This window comes from Mustela nigripes, chromosome 4 (assembly GCF_022355385.1).
Source record: "Mustela nigripes isolate SB6536 chromosome 4, MUSNIG.SB6536, whole genome shotgun sequence".
NCBI classification, from domain to species: domain Eukaryota; kingdom Metazoa; phylum Chordata; class Mammalia; order Carnivora; family Mustelidae; genus Mustela; species Mustela nigripes.
This window is the reverse complement of record NC_081560.1, coordinates 32,971,998-32,989,695: the sequence shown is the minus strand read 5'-3', so window position 1 is coordinate 32,989,695 and position 17,698 is coordinate 32,971,998.

Sequence of the window (17,698 nt, the reverse complement as noted above, 5' to 3'; positions counted from 1 at the left end):
GTGTATGTATTTGCATTTGCTATAAAGTCTGTTTAAGATTGAGAGCATGAAAATAGTGCAAAGTGAACTGGCCCACAAAGGGATTAAACCTATGACCTTGGCCTCATTAGTATCATACTCAAGTCAACTGAGTTAACCAGCTGTGTTTTCTTAAGTCCAAGCACATATTTATTTGGTAAATACAGAAGTTTGAACTTCTTCAAGTCCCTTGGGGACCATTAAGTGGACTGCAACATTCATTCATTGAACAGATACTAATTGAATACTTACATTGAACAAATCTTGTTCTTAGCAATCTGAGAGCCATAGAGCAGAGCAAGATGTGGCTCATGGTCACCAGGAATTACAAGTTAGTTAATTAAGAGGAGAAGACATATGCACAAGTAGAGTCTTATGTATTATTTAAGAGTCTGGAGGGGCACCTGGGTGGCTCAGTTGGTTAAGCAGCTGCCTTCGGCTCAGGTCATGATTCCAGCATCCTGGGATCGAGTCCCACATGGGGCTCCTTGCTAGGCAGGGAGCCTGCTTCTCCCTCTGTCTCTGCCTACCACTCTGTCTGCCTATGCTCGCTCTCTGTCTCTCTCTCTCTGACAAATAAAAAGAAAATCTTTAAAAAAAAAAAAAAAGAGTCTGGACCTGGAGACAAAGAAACTTGGCTTTGAAACCTATATTAAACACCCAGTAGGTTATAGTTAGTATGTTAAGACTAGAAAGATGTGAATCAAAATTTTCTAATCTCTTAAAATTATTCAATTTGTCCAGAACTAAAGCTCCTCTCAACCCAAACTACCCATATTTTTCTTCCATTTCCACTATTGGTATCACTATTCCCCAAACCAATCTTATAAGCTCTAGTATCCTTTCTACTTCCCTTCAGTTAGATTCCAACATCTCAACACTACTTCTTGTCACTTCTTTCACAAACTCCTTTAGTTCTCTGTAGAGCCATCTCCTCACTCCTTTCTAAGTAAAGCTTCTGGGCTGGACTAGTCCCTTGCCAACCTCGGTAGCCCTCTGATTTGATTTATTTCCTTCTAGTTTATCATTCATTCAAACAGTCTTCCATGCATCTGTCCTTAGCAATCCTACTAAGCACAGTGCTGGTCAAGTCCTGACTTACTTTCATTGGCTTTCCATTGCCTACCGAGTACTCATGAAATGCTCAACAGCTTTATAAAAATTCCTTTCTTTGTTACTCCATTTCTTGTAGTATCCTCAATATTTGCCATTAAACATATCACACAAAGGTCAAACTTCATGGTCTTCCCATCTGTCTCACATCTTTCCCCTTTAGGGGCTTTGCTTAGTCTAGTCTCTGCCTCCTGAAACACAGCCTATCCTGCAAAAAAAAAAAAAAAAAAAAAAAAAAAAAAAAGGCCCAATTTAAGTGCATCTTCCTTCAAATTAAGCCTGCTCTGATGTTCTCAGAATGAGACAATCTCTCCTTCCCTTGTGTTCTAGTTACACCTCATTTGTTGTTTCATACAACATTCTCTGCCGTGCATCTTCTACTGGGATTATTTATATGTGCCTCTCCTCCATTTCTAAAGTAAATCCCTGAAAACAGTCACAGCACCTTATACATCTCCCCATCTTACAACATTCTAGCACAATGACTTCTTCAACCTGCACAGTCCAATTCCCTATTATCCACTTTTAACACTTATACTATATATGATAAAGAACAGTACAAGATCTCCTAGCTCCTAAATCCTATTGACACATTTCAGTTCTTATTTTTAGTTGGCCTCTCTGCAGCATTTGGCATTATTCATCCCTCCTCTCCTTTTTTAAATCTCTCTTCTGTTGGCTTCCATAACACCTCCCATTCACAATTTTACCTCCTATAACCTTTCTTCTTCTCAGCTTCTTTCATAGGGGTCTCTCCCTCACTTATCCTTAAAGTATTGGTATTCCCATGTTTCAGTTATTAGTCATGCCACCTTTTCATTCTACACACAATCTTTTTGACTCAGTAAATTTGACCATCAATTTCCACCCCCCAACCTATTCACTCCTTATTAAAAAACATCAACATAAACTCAATCACTTAAGCTAAAAGTCGTGTTAGAGTGCTCCCCAACCTCATGCCAGCTATCAATGTATTGTCTCAGAGCTCCAAATCCACCCTCCATTGCCCTGCTTATGATATTAAAGCTGGACCCTGTTTCTCCTTTGGATAGTTCAAAGATATGCTCTGTCAGTGGAGGAAACTAAAAGGACATTGCAGAAGGAAGGGGTTCTCTTCCTGATTACATTTTTCTTTCATTTCCTCTTGGTCCGGTGCTGCCTGTGCAGCACACCCCAAAGAGTTTGCAACTCACCCCAGAGAGTTTGAGCAGCCTCCTTACGGGAGCTTCCCCATGAATTCCACTGGTGCCACAGCTAGCTTCCCAGAGAGGCCAGCCATGAAATGGCTACCCAGCAAGTTCAACAACACCCCTTCAGACAGCTTCCAAACAAATTTCACTTGACCTCACAATTTTATCAGCACATTAGCAGATAGTTTTCTGCTTGCCAGTCCCAGCCTGCTGCCCCTTGGCAGACTTCTTCACCATTCAGTGGGCTATAGAAACCCTCTCCATAGAGATCTGAATCTCTACCTGGGGAGTGGAGGTTGGGCAGGGGAATTACCAAATTTGTTGGATGTCTTATATCTGCTCTTCATATATTCTTTAGTGTTTTCTTTGCCCCTTCATAGTGAATCCTCTGTTATTAGTTAATAATTCTTTAGAACCTCCTGGGTGACTCAGTCAGTTAAGTATCTGCCTTCAGTCCTGGGATAGAGCTCCACATAGAGCTCCCTGCTCTGTGCGGAACCTGCTTCTCTCTCTCTCTCTTTCTCTCTCTCTCTCTCTCTCTCTCTCTAGCTTCCATTGCTTGTGCTCACTCTCCCTCGCACGTGCGTGCTCTCTAGTTCTCTCTCTGTCTCTGTCAAATAAATTGATAAAATCTAAAAAAAAAAAAAAATTCTTTTTTACAAAACTTTCCCTTTTCAAATCACTGTGTGGTTTCTGTCTCCAGACTGGAACCGGTCTGATAGTCCTCCTCTTCTCAATTCCATCTCCTGAGCATATCTCAGATCTATCAAATTCTCTCCAGTCATGAAGTCCCTGCTGAAGTTTAGACCCCTGTTACTTTGGCTTTAAGTATAAGTCTCCTAAGCCATTGCCTTCTTCCAGTTTTATGTTTTTCAGTACTTCTTCCCCAACACCAGAGAAATAATTCTATAATGTGCATTGGGTGTGAATTTCAATTCACCAACTCGTGTGGATGCAATGTCAAATTATTTTTCCTAAAACCTAATTAAATCTAACTTTGAACAGAAAATCTTATTCTTAGTTTTTATTGAGTTTCTTCTAATGTCCTCCCCTCTATCCCCAAGATTGTATAGGGATCCCAGGAGTCTTATGGAGATTAAAATATGATCCCTTGATGGTAGGTGGCACTGCTGACTCTCTCAAAGGATAGGAATCTTTGCTGAAGCTGATAGAGCTATTACTATGAATTCAGTCTTCTTAGGGTGCCCTGTCCTATTCTCTTCCTAACATCTGTCCACTTTCTGGGACACTACAAGAGAATGGAGCATAGGTCTGCAAGGACCCTGAAGACCTTCACCCTTTCCAGCTTAAAGAACCTCTTGTTTTTCCTCTTCCTCCTCTTAACAAGGTGAGGTTTCTCCCAATAAGATTTCTTTCCTCTGGCAACTCTGCTTTTAGACACTAAAACCCAAAACTCTTCCAGGCCAAGAAACACAAAATCCTGGCCACCTTCTAGAAATGGAAAAAGAGAGAGGAATACATGAAGGATAAAAGAGAAATTAATATCTCACATAGGGTCAGAATTTTTTAGTCTAGAAAAAAATCTTTAGTCCTTTATGTTTCTGGCCAAGACATCTTAAATACATGTTGTATCCTCTCAAACTCCTTTTACTTTTTCCACAAATTTTCTAAAATCTTCAATAAAAAGTTTAGTTTCAGAGACACAATTTCTCAGACTTTTGGTACTTTTTTTCTTGCTACAATTCTAAGGCAATGAGCATAGGGCTAGCAGTCTGAATATGGGAAGTTGAGGTAGGCAAACAATAGAGATAAAGGAGCAATACAAAGAGAAAATAAAACATCAGCTAATCCCTCAATACACTATCTCACCAGAAATTCAATAAACTACCCTTCCACAAATGCAAATTCAACTTGTCCCTCCCCACTTACCATCATTATTTCTCAATTATTTCTAGAACAAAAATTCAGTCTGCCTGCAACTGGGCATGCTTCTTCTCAATGTGGCTCATGATGACTTCTCCAGGATCATGTCCTTTACAGGTTTTGCTCCATGCATACCTAAGTACTGGCAGTTTCCTGGGACTTAGCCTCCATCTGGCCTCATACTTTTTATTAACTAGTCCATCTTAGAAACATCTAGATAGTCTTTCCAAACTCAGCTCAGGTGACAACTCCACCAAGAAACTTGCAGGCCTGCACCCCACTACATCAGTCACTCCTTCACAGTGCTTCTCATACCCTGTGCATTCCACAGTCATAGCACCTGCATTGTGTTTTATAATGATCTGGATTTTACATTTCTGTTTGTTTTCTTCTCTGCTACCCTCTTTAAATGATGAGTTATTTCGGGGACAGGCAGGGTACCTCTCATCTCCATATCCCAGAGCTAAGAGCAAAGATTGTTCTTGAATGTTTCCATATTTGTTATATCCTTTTATTAATTCCTTTCAGTGGCTACAAATAAATCTGAAGACAGGAGTGCCCTGAAAGATGCATTGTTCTGTGAGATGTCAGAACTGAGTTGTCAGGTATCTTTCATTTTTCTAAGAACAACTAACCTCATCATTAATTTCAGCTATAAAAAAGGGCCGCTTAACTACTTCATCTTTCAAATACTACTGACAGCATCTGCTGTGATACAGTCCTTGGAAACTTCTAAATATGGAAAAGCATGGAAACCTCTCATTCTCCACATTTTCAGAAGTCAGGTGTGTATTTTAGAATATGATACATTAAAAAGGGTATGCATGTCTTTCGGATGACCAGTAATAAAATTGTTGATGATTTACATTTTTAGGCTTCTAGAATTTGGATTACTGAGTTTTCAGAAGGGGTGGATATTTTCCCCTTAAAAATGAAATGTTAATATTTTTGTGTTATTTGTGTATTTTGGCAATCTCAAGAAATGCCATCTGGATTAACAAAATGAGGTATATTCTTAAGGGCTGGAAAATAGCTCACAATTTATAAAATGTTAGTGCAGAAAATATAAGTTAAAAAAAAAAAAAACAACTAAAGCAATTAACTCAGCATGTAGCAAAAATATGGTAGAGGCTCAGTATAATTGATTCGATACTTGGCTATCCAAAAGTGAAGTTATCCAAGTGCATTTCATTGTGCATATAAACCAACTTTCTTTTGTGATTATTAGGTAAAATTATTTCACAATTTTGCAAAGCAGCAATTCTGGTTGGTTCAAATGGTTCTGCTACTTTCTGGCTAAGTAACCTTGACAAATTATCTAACTACTCTGTTACTTAGTTTTCTCATTGAAAACTGGATACAATAATAGTACCTACTTCAGATAATTGTGGTGATAATTTAGTAAGTAACATCAATCAAAAAATATTTGTTTGACTTTTATGGATCAAGGGCCATGCTAGGCTCTTGAGATACAGCAGGGAACAACAAAGCCAAAAATCTCTATCCTCATAGACCTTATATTTTAATTAAAATGCTTAAGGGGTTTGCACATGAATCATGGGAAAAGAGTTTTCATCATCATCATCATCATCATCATTATTATACTATTATTAATACTGTGACCAGTAGGAAAGTATGTGCTGACTAGTAAGTAAATGCTAACAGTCCTTTTTCTTTTAATATTTTATTTATTTATTTGTCAGAGAGAGAGAGTGAGCACACAAGCAGGGGGAGTGGCAGGTAGAGGGAGAAGCAGGCTACCTGCTGAGCAAGGTCTGATGTGGAACTTGATCCCAGGACCCTGCGATTGTGACCTGAGCCAAAATCAGCCTGCTTAACTGAGCCACCCAGACACCCTAAATGGTAACAGTCCTTATGTAATTGTCCAGGATCTCAAGTTATTTCTCTGTAGCCTGCCACACCCAAGGCTTCCGGAGAGAAGGTTGCAGACCACTCCCAGCTAGGTCAGGTCCTGCTCAGGGGAGGAGGAGGAATGATTGCGAGGGGGAGGATTTAATTCATCTCAAAATGCTTAATGTTAGCAAGACTAATTGAGTATCATGGGATGTATTTTTCCCCTTTGCAAAAGCCTAGGGAAGATAGGATGGAAACATGAAACAAAACCAACTCAAGGCACAGAGAATGAACCAATCCTGAGAGTCTACGGTAGCCAATAGCACTTCTGGGAACATTCTAAAGAGGTTGAAACACATGGCATGTGAATCTGAAAGGCAGTGCACGTGTGTAGGGAGAAGTATGTAAGTTTTGGGAATAAACAGATGTGCCCTGATGCTCCATTTCCTTCAGAGTTTTGTACCAACTTGAACATCACATAAGGTATTTTTTCACAGAGAATGACTAATACAGGTAGCCTGCAATTTTCTTACAACTATTTTAGCTTAATCCTGATTTTTCCAGTATTTTGTCTTTCCCTTCACACAGCTTTTATCTTCCTCTTCCTCCTTCTCAACCCTTGCTTTATTGACTCTCCCCTATACTCTTAATTATTTACTACATCATAATTTGAGAGAAACTTATTAAAATGATTTTGTAAGATTTTTCTAAACCTACTTGAAGACAGGCAAAAGTAAAGAAAGCATAAGCAATGGAAGTCTTTTCAGACTGAACTTTACTACATTGGCAAGATTTAGACATGATTTGGTGAGCTTGCATCTATACCCTGAATACTATCCTGGAGGACCCTCAGTGCCTCCAAACTCCTTGTCACATGAGGCCAGATGGACAAGGCCACAACTAGTCTCTGTGCTTACACAATCCAGCCAGACCTTGGTTGACCTCTAAAAAGGTGGGGGTCTCCCAAATGAGAACAGAAGCTCCTCAGAAATGCAGTTCAATGGCCTTCCCCGTGACTTAGAGGGAACTGAGTCTCATATTTCTGCAAATCTTAGTCACTTCCAAGATATACGACCCCCTTGCTATTTGTTTGCCTAAGGATACTTATCCCCCAAATATTCTTTATTTTCTCTCCATTGACCTAACTTTTCACTGTTCTTCTCCCTCCCTCACCTTCAACGGGCACCCTTGGAACTCTTTTTTTTTTAATTAATTTTTTATTTTTTATAAACATATATTTTTATCCCCAGGGGTACAGGTCTGTGAATCACCAGGTTTACACACTTCACAGCACTCACCAAAGCACATACTCTCCCCAATGTCCATAATCCCATTCCCTTCTCCCAACCCCCCACCCCCCAGCAACCCTCAGTTTGTTTTGTGAGATTAAGAGTCACTTGTGGTTTGTCTCCCTCCCAATCCCATCTTGGAACTCTTTTGATTGCTTAACAAACTTCACCAGCCTCCTCACCAGATGTTCCTTCTACCTCCTTGACGGCAGGAGAGAATGTTTTCTCTACACCCTTTCATGCTGAGATAGGAGGTGGAGTCATTGTCTTCAGGAAACTTCCTGTTCCTTGGAGGCTTGTGCCATTTTGCTATCTCTCCTGTTTCTATCATCTACCAGCCTCTAGTCATTCCTTCTTTCTACCAAAGTCTTAGGCACCTTGTCTTCATCCACACTACGAATCTTAATTCTGGGAGAGACCAAGCCCATAAAAATTACCTAATTAGTGCTTCAACCACCCAACATATGAACAGAGTCATAAACCAAGTAAATCCATCCTTTTAAATTACAGATGTGGTTGTATAATAACCTAAACCTCCTCAATCACTTGAGCTATCACTTGTGATAGCATTTATCACCTTGTTGGCTTTCTTCCCAGTTAGACTATAAGTTCCATGAGGGTAAGGATTTTGTCTGACTAATTTACTACAATGTTCCCAACCTCTACCACAGTGCTTGACACAGAGTAAATTTCAAATAAATACTTGTTACATGAAAAAACAATGCCCTGTGTTTGCCTCGATGGACAAAATAGCTCCCAGAGGCAATACAACTTGAGAAATTCATGAAATCGATGGAAGTTGAGCTACTTTGCATTCAGCAATGTGGCAGAAGTGGATGCCAAGCCACCCATGTATTAGCTATCTTTGCAACAAACAGTTAATAACTACTGACTGAAAAGAGCAAGAGGACCATTTGCTTGACTAATGAAAAATTTATCTCAAAGGGAGTTTCCAGTAAAGCTTTCCCGATGGTGTTTATGGCATTTGTTTTTTTTTTTGTTTTGTTTTTTGTTTGTTTTGTTTTGTTTTTATCTACATGTAAAGTGTTCTGATTGGTAAAGAAATCACTTTCTTTTGGACTAAGGTAAAACAGATCCTGTTGGAAACGACCTTCCTGGAGACTGCCCTGGCTACGTGCTAGGTATTCCCTGGACTCAAACCAACCACACTCCACTTGTAACATAAGTAGGAAAGGCAACTATTTACCAAAATAAATGAACTTAGAAAGTATTCTTTGGGTTTGATTAGCCTAACAATAAACAATTGTTTTGATACCACAAAAGAGAAAAATAATAATAATGAAGTCAGCACTGATTCTTTGAAACTAATTAGCTATTTAAACTTATAGATTTATTAGTAGAATAGTTTTATTAATTATGATATTTTTAATGGTGATTTAATTTAATTATAACTTTTAAAACAATAATCACAGTCCAGAGCATTGATGAAAGATCATGCAAACCTGTTACAGCAGTAAACTGAAATCCAGGGTTCCTGGGATTTCAGTGCTGACTGCACAGTTGTAGGAAAATATTTGGGAAAATATCTCTCATGCAGAAAAAACATGAGTCTTTTTCTGGGCCTTCCTATGCAGTCTTCAGGAATACCGCAGAGAGCCTCTAAAATAGCACAAATATACTTCAGCTACCTACTAGGACCAAGAAAAAGATATTCTATTTAACAACCTTTTTGAAAATAACCTGTTTTTATTATAGACTAGATCTAGACACAACTATTTCTACAAAGGATTTATAAAACAGTGCTCAGAACAATTCTCTTAAATGCTTAGAGTGATATTAGTGCATTCCCCCATTCTTGAGAAATACAGGATTTTCCCAACTAAGTCTTATAACCAGACTTCTGAATTTCAGTGTAAAAATAATCTCAATGAATTTTCATAAAAATGCATAGGGTTTTTAAGCCAAATTAAATCAAATTATGATAACAGCTACCACTTACTGAACATTTATTAGGTGTCAGGCTCTGCACTGAGCTCTTTTACATGCATAATCGTTCCCTAATCAAGAAAACTTGAGAAGTTCATGAAAAATGACAGGCATCTAAAAGAGAAAATTTGATTATGGAATATAAGCACAGAGTACTGGCTCTGAGAAACAGTAACTGATGGGAGGTATTATTAAGGTAATAGCCTTTAAAGATATCATAAAAATATAAATATAGGAGTTTAATCAATTCTTCCCTTAAGATCAAACTGCAGTTTCTGTATGTTGAGAGCACAGAACTCTGAAGGAGCACCTGGGAAACATCAGGGCAGGCTACCCAACTTCATTTCCAGACTCTCCCTCCAACAGATTTCTCTGCATCTTTGGTAGAGATCCCAGTGTGCCTTAGGGCACCGGGTAAATCTGAAGTAACTGAAATATTATTATAGTAAGTACTATTATTATCAAACAGATCCCAAGAAAGAAAATAATAAAAAACCAAAAATGAAGGATAAATCAAGATTGAGTTGATTTCTTGTTGAAGTCTCAACAAGAAAATAAATACAACTTAAAAAATACTTATTAAATTAAAAATTTAATAATTTGGATGTGAAGTAATTCCATGATTGTGCATGTACCAAATCAGTACAATCAATGCACACAATTTTCAACCACGAAATAACTGTAATGATATTTTAAAAGAATAAACAAAAACATTTATTTTCATCACAACAAAGACCAATGTAAATTTAAATGGACCAATGTATGATGTGAAAAGTGGAAACAAAACACATTTCACATCTGTAGTACTAAAAGGAAATAAGAGTAATTAAGGAAAAATTAATGTAGAACATACCTAGTAGTTATCATAGCTAAAGTGATAAAATATGAACTGTGATTAGAAAAAATCATACCACTAAAGAGATTACCTAAAGATAAATGTGGAGATGATAAGAAATATAAGCAGAAGAACTAAATTACAACTGTAAATTAGTTCAGGTGCTTTTTAAACTATCTCTACCTAAGTGATATGAACCAAACCTGACCAGCGATCAAAGTCTATTTCTAACTATGATTTAGCTGAACACACATTAACTTCCTTAGCACCACTCTGTGAGCACCAACCCAATGAATGTTTGTACAATCCTGTTTAGGTTTTCCAGAAAAAGAGCTTTTAAAAGAATAGTAAAAAGCACAGAGATTTTTGAAAACTCTTTGGCATTGGTTTTTCTCTAAAAGTTCTCTGGCAACAGATTGTCCTTTGTCAATGACAGAAAAAAAGAAGAACTTATGCACTGCTCACCTTAAACTCTGCCCCTTTAGCACAAGAATAGCAAAGATACTCTTTGCATAGCAATGGTAGCTTCATACTTTAGGACAGGGGTTGAAAAAACTTTCTCTGGAAAGGGCCATATAGTTAATATTTTAGCCTTTGTGAGACACAAAGCAAAAATAAAGAATAGCATGTTAATATTTACATACTAGGAAGAAAGCATATTTCTAAAAAAAACTTTTTTTATTGGCAAAATTGAAAATATAGTGATGATAATAATTGAGTACAACTTTTGTTGTAATACAGGTCTACTAATAAGAAGAGTGAAATTCTCGGGGCACCTGGGTGGCTCAACAGTTAAGTGTCCAACTCTTGATTTCAGCTTAGGTCATGATCTCAGAGTCATGAGATAGAGCCCTGTGTTGGGCATGGAGCCCACTTAAGATTCTCTCTCTCTCTCTCTACCCCTTTCCCTCTGTTCCCCTCCCACTCTGCCCCCTCATAAATAAATAAATAAATAAATAAATACAAATAAATAAAAAGATTTTTCTAATTAAAAAAAAGTGAAATTCTTTTCGAGGGGGATAATTAACTTACCTGTGGGATAAAAGTTAGAGTTTTCTATCCTCACATCAATTGCAAATATTCATCTGTAAAAATCATTATTAGGTCACAGGCCATACAAAATCAGATGACCAGATTTGGTCTGCAGACCATAGGTGACGATGAGACTCCTTACTGACACAACAGAAGAGATTTTAAAAAAACAGAAGCAAAGACCAGCAACAATACAAATTGTAATTTACGTTTTTTTCTGAAATATATTTATATGCTTCTTTATTTCACATTTCATTTTATTCAACCTTCTCCTTGAATGGCCAAAAGCATCCACTTGTCTTGGGGGTGATTTGGGTTATTTAGCAGAAATTAAGAGGGAGAAAGAATCAATGCTTAGCTATTGATTAACAAAATAAAATTTTACAGTTCTAACTAAGTAAGGCCAGAATATTAAAGCCAAGCATAGCAGAGAGTGAAACTTTTTTTTAGTTATTCAAATTCCTATTCTTATAAATTCCTTAAAGTCCTTCAGACTCATTAAGGGAAAGGAAGAGAGTTATATGATATGTCAGTCACCCATAGCCACATTAATACTGAATAACAAACCACCTCAAATCTCAGTGGCTTACAATAGTAAGAACTTACTCTCATCTTCTTGGAGTCTACAGGTCAACTGTGGTTCAACTGATAAAGTCTGGGCTTAGCTAGATGACTGTGCTTTAGCCTGAGGTCCAGCTGGGCTGTATTCTAGGTTGTGGGTTCATTCAAGTTTGCTCATGTCTACTTATTCTGGGGCCCAGCTAATGAAGCAGCAACTAGCAATAGAACATTGTTTTTGTGGTACATCATCAGACTGCAAGAGGCCAACCACACTATACAAACATTTAAAGCTTCTGCCCATGTCACAGCCACTAAATTCCACAGCCAAAGCTTGTCACATTGCCAAGCCCTCTATCAATAGTTAAGGGAAGTATACTTTTCCCCCAGTGGACTAGGAGGAAAGTGAAATTGTTATACAATAATTCAGACTATCACAAGATAGAAAAAAAAACCCTAAGTTTAGAACCCCATGATATATGGAAAGGGAGATGAGAAAGAAAGTGAATGGATGCAATCAAGCAGACACACTTGTCCTGACATCACCATTTTATCAGTCAGGAAAGCATTTAGTCCCATGTAAAACAAAAACAAAAAAACAAAAACAAACAAACACACACACACACACAAATCCACTATAACACTTTAAATAGTTTTTCTTCTAATTAAAAAGTGCTGAAATAGGAAGATGAGGGCAGATGTATTCCAGACAGGGTTGAAGGTGAAGAAGTAAAAAACCTTTTTTCTTATTGCTTTGATTTTTTAATTCAAGAAATAAAATCCTTTCTAGATTTTGCTATATCTTTTTAGCCAGAATTGTGTCACATTCTCACCTCTGACCAGATGACTAGAAAGACTGAATATTTCATTTTCCAACACCCAAAGCACAAGAACGCAAGACAGGAGGTGATTATAACGGGAAGGTGAGTAAACTAGTTCACACTCCATGCCGTAACTTCTCTATCCTAAGACTTGGTAGAAAGGTTCTATTCTAACAATGCCCAGATAAAAATGGAAGAATAAGAGAACACTGCAGCAAGTAGGCCACTTACCTGATGCTGCTATTGGGGGTTAGGGGTTGGTCTATAATTTTAAAGAAGAGGCCTGGCATTGACTTAGAACTGCATCCAACTTGACCTGGAAGTACATTATAGTGTATAGAATATACTCTCTTAGGTGAGTAATTGAGTAATCACTCAAGTAAGTAATTAAGAGAATATACTCTCTTAGGTGAGAAATTGGTGTGAGAAGTATAGATCTTGGTTCCTGTTTGTATATGATCTGGGACTCAGAAAAAAGTTAGAGTACTGAGGAGGACACAAAAAGGAACAAAGGCCTGAGAGCAGAGCATTCTGGGAAGAAGTATTCAGTGTTCAATCCCCTTTCCTAAGGTTCAAAATTATTGAGATAGGCTATGGGGGACCAACATACTTAACCAAGTCCAACAGAGAGGAAAAGGCAATAGATCCTAAATAAAGTTACTTTGGAGATGGAATAAAGCCTAACCCAATGAGCTGGCCAGAACTAAGTCCAGAAGTCAGGTGGGAATAATAGTTTTGGGTTTATGATAAAAATAAAGCCAGACTGGGGTGCCTGGGTGGCTCAGTGGGTTAAAGCCTCTGCCTTCAGCTCAGGTCATGATCCGAGGGTCCTGGGATCGAGCCCCACATCGGGCTGCCTGCTCTGCAGGGAGCCTGCTTCCTCTTCTCTCTCTCTCTCTCTCTCTGCCTGCCTCTCTGCCTACTTGTGATCTCTGCCTGTCAAATAAATAAATAAATAAAATCTTTTAGAAAAATAAATAAATAAATAAAGCCAGACTACCCAAGCCTGACCATTTAAATCAGGCTTATGTCCCAAAGAAGTGGCTCTGAATATGAACCTAAAGGTCTGGAAGGGGGAAGCAAAGGAAGCAGAGCAAGGTAAGAACTTTCCCTCAGCACCCTGAAGAACCATAATGCCCTGGGAAAGACAAGAACCAGTACCTTTGGCAATGAAACATGAAGAGATATAGCTGTCGTGTATCATCACAGACAAGACTTGAAGCTGTGGATCTCCCATTTTCTGAGCATTAGCTGTGACCCTAAATATCTGGCCTAGTGTTTCAGCTAGTTTAACAGACTGATTACACATGGCGGCACAGCATCCTTCATCACTAGTAGGTATGTCTGGAACTAACCCAAACACAACTATGGAGCTGGACAGCTTGTAGCAGTTATCTCAAAAGAATATTCTTTCTTTCTAGGCAAGATGGGAACTCAGGGCAGAACTAACTACCTTATTTTGAAAGCCAACAGAGAGAGTAGGGCCTCCACAATAGAAGAAAAACAAGTAAGTGTTTATGGCTTTGTTAGTTATTTTCTTTCTCCTATGATGAAGAGAAAAAAAATTCATCACATATTATTTATATAAAGGACAGCGTAAATCTCAATTTTGTTTCAGGGGAGCATGAGCATGTAAAATATAATATTTTACTTATTGTGATTATAGCTAATCTTGGTCTTTAGCTCTTAAAATCTTTTGGATAATAATGTTGAAGAATATCTTTAATAGTATAGTGAAGGTGAGTTTATGGAGGATGAACTTTCTACTAATATACTTCAGGAATCTTTTTATATCTCAATTCTGTTGAGGACTATGTGGGAATAATCATTAAGAATGCCCAGGAAAGGGGCACCTGGGAGCCTCATTCAGTTGAGCATCCAACTTTTAGTTTCAGCTCAGGTCATGATCCCAGGGTCCTGGGATAGAACCCCACATCAGGCTCCATGCTCAGCAGGGACTCTGCTTGAGGATTCTCTCCCTCTCCCTCTGTCCTCCCTCTGCTCACAGCCTCCCTGTAAAGTAAATAAATAAATCCTTTTTTTTAAATGGTCAGGAAAGAAGACTTTCCATAATTCTCTTCTCCAATAAATGTGACAGGTTGTTACCCTGTAACAACATAGTCATCCCTCTATGTAATGAAGATATTAGGGAACAAGACAGAGAGGGAGAGACAGAGAGATGGAGAAAGAGAATTAGTTAATTAAAATGAGAAAGAGAGAAAAGGAGAGGAGAAAAGAATAGACTCCACAGCCTGTCTCCAAAATTGTGAAAGCAAGGAAAAGGAAGGCAGTACAGCAGTACATTATCTAGGTTTACACCTCAGATCCCCTCCTTTATTAGTTGTGTGACATTGGGCATTGTTTGAGTGACTTAAACCTCAGCCTCTTTATCTGTACAATGAAACTAATAGTGCCTACTTCATATGGTTATAATGACTATTAGAAGACCTAGTGGATATGAAGTATTTTCTAGAGTGTCTGGCAATAGAACTTGGTAAACATTAAATGCTATCATTACAGTAAATAAATAAAGCAAACAGTCCATCTCTGCAAATTACCTAATGGACATCTATTTTATCTGTTGAAGTCTATAAAATAGGTTCTTCCTTAAGTTGATTTACTCTTTTTTAATTATTTGGAGTTGATTTTTCCACCCACAGCTTACACAAAGCTTACCTTATTCCTGAAAAAGGTCCACTTTTACCTGCTTCCTCACTTACCACCTCCCACAAAGCAGACAGTGCCCACTCTTCCTGCTACTCTTTAGCCCTCAGGATCAGCATGACCACTTTCATGGGCTCTTCCAAGCTACAGAATCTAGGCAGCCCATGGATCAGTCCATCAAACAGGGTTCCAGGCTCAGGCACTATGAAATGACCCTCCCCTGGGTCACTCAGTAGTCACAAGTGTACACTCAGGGAGGAGGACACTCTGAAACTGGGCTCATCAGCAGCCTCTTCTTTCCCTTCTAGCCATTTCAGGGCTCCATGCTTAAGAATTTCTCCTCAGGCAAAGAAAAGTTGCCCCATATTTGGAAGAAATTTGCTACCTAAGAGGTCTCCTCTGGGTGAACTTTCAAAAGAGACTGTGAGTCTACTAATGATCACCTTTCATGGAATCATAACATTTTAGAGCTGAGCAGTTTATATAGTCCTCTCATTTCATAGAAGAGGAAACTGGGGCCCAGAGAGGCAGATGCCTTGTCTGGAGTCACACAGCCAGGTCACAGTGCAGATGGAAGGACCGGATTCCTGGTCCTGTATCTTTCCATTAGATCTTACTATTCCCTTCCTGTTTCACCTAGGGATGAAGAGAAAGGGTTGAATTATGTCATATATGTCCCTTTAAATAGTACAATCTAAGCAACTACCATATTATAGCAACTATTTACAGAAAGGGGCAATACCCTCCTCCACTGAGATCTGCATGCATTAAAATAAGCAAATGTCTTAGATTTAACTTGATTGTCTAGAAACAGAATTTATGCCTCTAGGAACACATCTGAAATTATGATGGAAACAATGCTTACCCAAAAGCCTGACTTTCATCTACAAAATTTACTTTTAGGCTCTTCAATAGGACATGGAAAAATCTAAGATGTTGTCAGTTCTTACCCACTTACTGTGTGTGTGTGTGTGTGTGTGCGCACGCACGCACGCGCATGTTTATCCTAACAGTGTATGACAGGTCAAAATTTTCAATTGGTGAAGTTTCCTGCAAACAAGGAAAGGGCTGGCCCTGTTGTAAGTTCGCCCTAATGACTGCCCCTTCCTTTCCATCTGCCTGTTGGTCAAACTGCAACGCCAGATGGAATGAAATCCAGTGCCATACGCTCTGCAGTGGTTGCTATTCAGGCTGAGCACAGATTATCAGGACACGGAGCTTACCTAGACTTTGGTGAAATATAAGGTTTATAATCTACCATGTATAGTCAAACCAATTTAAACTCTAAGCTATTTAGCATCCACAACCAAAACTACAAACTGTAAATATTATTTGATGGATTAGTCTTCAACTTCACTACTGATTAGAGAACAGAACACAGAGTTAATGTAAGGCTTGGGGCATATATTCCCCCCATATAAGCTAACATTTGATGAAGCTTAGAATAAAGATAAAAGAAGGCTATAAAACATAGGTTATAAAAAGGAGGGGAGGACAAAGATAAAAAAAAAAATTATCAGAAATGTGGGATAAGCAGTTACTTCAACTGAATACCAGATTCACCCTGGGCTTCCTGACCACAAATAATATTGGTGAAACTGAGCTCCTTATTTTACATATTTGCTCTCCTATAGACAGCATTCTGCTTATCTCATTTAATTCTCTTTGGTTCATATACTTTGAACCAAAGAAAATCATATGTAAAGGCTGTTCTGAATCACCAGGTTATAAGTCAAAACTATATAAACTAATGTGGTGAAATCACATTATGGACAAATTGAAGATCCACAATCACTTCTCTAAAACTACTGGAACCAGAATTCAGAATGATTCAGGGTTCAAAAAATGTAATAAATTATGTCAAGCCTGTGTTATGTATCATTTCCAGAGCCTATGGCAGCACCCTACAATCAAACATAAGACTGTTTCTAAAGTGAAATACATGAAGAATCACACTTGCTGGTATATATGAAGTCTATAAATAGCCATGCATCAGTTCACATGAGGTTTTGCCACAATAGAGTTTATCCCAAAGATGAACAACTTTTAGTTTCTAGAGCTTTTTGGATTTGGGAACAGTGGATATGGGATTGTTCACAAATATACACATACACATGCACATGCACACAGATGTACACATACGTACATATACATAGTAAAGAACTACACATTAAAAATTGGACTAGGGAAACCTTTGCCTTTTTTCTTATTATGTATTTGAACTAAAGCAAATTATATCACTCTGGCCTATTTTTACAGTCACAAAAATAGGAGTAACTGTGGAGTTAACCAAAAGATAAACTGTGACTAAAGGTTGTAAACACTCTTTGAAACACTCTGCCTGAATGAGCATAGCCAGAAAGTTAGGAGATTTGAATGGCATCATAGCTTTGCTATTGACTTTCAGTGTGACCCCAAGAAAGTCACTTCATTTCCCTGGTCCTCATATTTCTCTCTTGTAAAGTGAGGCGATTGGAAATGATCTCTAAAGAC